We start from the raw sequence: 2,452 nt of genomic DNA on the forward strand, positions 1-2,452 counted from the left end.
GGGCAATATGTTTGTATTATGTGCTGGTTTAGTTATCACCATCTAGTGGTGGCTGAATTTATAGCTGTCTTAAATAGCTTTATAGCCTGTGTCTTTAACAGAGCAATGCATTGTGGGATTGAAGCAATGTATTCTGGGATGAGGGAGATGCCATTTTCTTCTGTGTATTTCATAGGACGCACGTTGTTTACTTGTCCTCCTGTAACTCCCCAACTTGAGTTCGATATCCGGGTAATGCATATCTGGTAAGATTAACATCTTTTCTTGCAGTGCAGTATTACAGAGATGTTATTAACTGTATAGCCAGTGCTCAGTAGGTGTAATTAGACACCTGTGTATTCTGTGTAAAGTTTGCATCACACTGTATACTTCCTGTAATTGTGTTAGCTGTGTGAACATCTGCCCAATACTTAGCCATCTCGTTTGTATTCTTTATTGTTTTACCACATATTCTATACTCTTCACCAATAAACAAGTTAGACTACAGAGGACAGTCTGCTTATTTGGAAGACAGAGATGTGGTTTATGCTGTATGCTGGAGTGCACACCGTGTCAATGTGCATGAAGGCAGAACAGCCAGGATGGCACATCAATGCGAGCTGTGGCAAGAAGGTTTGCTGTGTCTGTCAGCGTAGTGTCCAAAGGCTGGAGGCGCTACCAGGAGGCAGGCCAGTACATCAGGAGACGTGGAGGTGGCTGTAGGAGGGCAACAACCCAGCAGCAGGACTGCTACCTCTGCCTTTGTGATAATTATAATGATAATGATAATGATCCCAAGCACACCGCCAGGGCAACGAAGGAAGTGGCTTCATATGAAGCATATACTGTAAAAGTCCTGGAGTAGCCTAGCCAGTCTCCAGATCTCAACCCCATAGAAAACCTTTGGATAGGTTTGAAAGTTCGTGTTGCCCAGCACTGCTTTAGAGGAGATCTGCATGGAGGAATGGGCCAAGATACCACCAACAGTGTGTACCAAACTTAGGAAGACTTTCAGAAAACGTCTGACCTCTGTCATTGCCAACAAAGGATATATAAGAAAATGTTGAGATGAACTATTGTTAATGACCAAATACTTATTTTCCCCCATAATTTGCAAAATAAATCTTGCCAAATCAGACAAGGTGATTTTCTGGATTTGTTTTCTCATTTTGACTCTCATAGTTGTGGTCTACCTATGATGTAAATTACAGGCCTCTCTCATCTTTATAAGTGGGAGAACTTACACAATTGGTGGCTGACTAAAGACTTTTTTTTCCCACTGTATACACATCACCTTAAGGGGTGACAAAAAGTTTCCCAAAAAGTTAAAACTAGGGACAGACACAAGGAAAACTGGCATCAATTGACCCACATTAGAAACTTGTAAATGGCACAGAAGCAGTCAGCCATGGGCCAAGCATGAGGTATCAGGGTCTGGGTCAGCATTTAGAGCTTTGAATTGAAGCTTCATTTAAGACATGGTGGTTAAGGGAGCGGTGTAAACCTTCTTTGCTGGGAGTCCTGATACCTCATGCAACATCTCCATTTTTTTTCCAAGCCACACTCAGCTGTCACATACATCAGTTTAATAGACTACTATTGGTAGAAAAATGTAAGAAAAATGTAAATAACGTAACACAGGAAATTGACTGATCAATTGACCCACAGTAGAACATTTATAATGGCACAACAGGAGTCAGCCATGAGCCATGCATGAGGTATCAGGTCCTGGCCCAGCATTTACGACTTTGAATTTGTTATGCCGCACTCACCAGGAGGCGGGGCTTCGGCCCCGATGTCACTCCCTCCAGTACGGCGGTCCCTCAGGGGTCCCCGTCGGGTGCGCATGCGCAACTCTCGTCCCCGGGTCTCCTCCTCCATGCCACGTTTGCGCTTGCGCGCTCCTGTCAGTGCTGTATAGGGCTCGGTCCTCTCTATGGTATTGGAGGACCTGACCCGGAACCACTAGTGGTCATGTGCTTTCTGGCTAGGTCCTGACCCGGAACCAGTAGTAGTCATGTGCTATATCAGACGACCTCCCCCGAGAGGAGGTGCCTGATTATTGTTGTGCTTCCTGGCTGGGTCAGCTGTGTCCCAGCCTGGCTGTACGCTGTTCTCAGGTCCTCTGCTCTGTCTGCTATTCTGTGGTGCTCCTAGCACTTGCTCTGAACCCTTGTTCCTTCATGCTCAGTTGTGCCTCCTGGCACATCCTCTCGTATCCTGTCCCTTGTTTCTTGCTCCGCCGTGCCTCCTGGCATTCACTCTATTCCTGTGTTCTGTTACTTGCTACACGCCTTATGTGCCCACGTGTACCCGTCTAGCACTACCCTGTACTCAGCGCACTCCCGTGTACTCTCCTGTGTTCCCTAGTATCCTGCACCCTCCAGTCACACAGTCTCATATCTCCTGTGAGCCGGCCGCCTGGTGCCAGCAGTCGTGGTATCGTATCCCCTGGGGCTTGCTCCTGACACTC

This window comes from Dendrobates tinctorius, unplaced genomic scaffold (genome assembly GCF_039654945.1).
Source record: "Dendrobates tinctorius isolate UK_male_01 unplaced genomic scaffold, ASM3965494v1 ptg000151l, whole genome shotgun sequence".
NCBI lineage: Eukaryota > Metazoa > Chordata > Amphibia > Anura > Dendrobatidae > Dendrobates > Dendrobates tinctorius.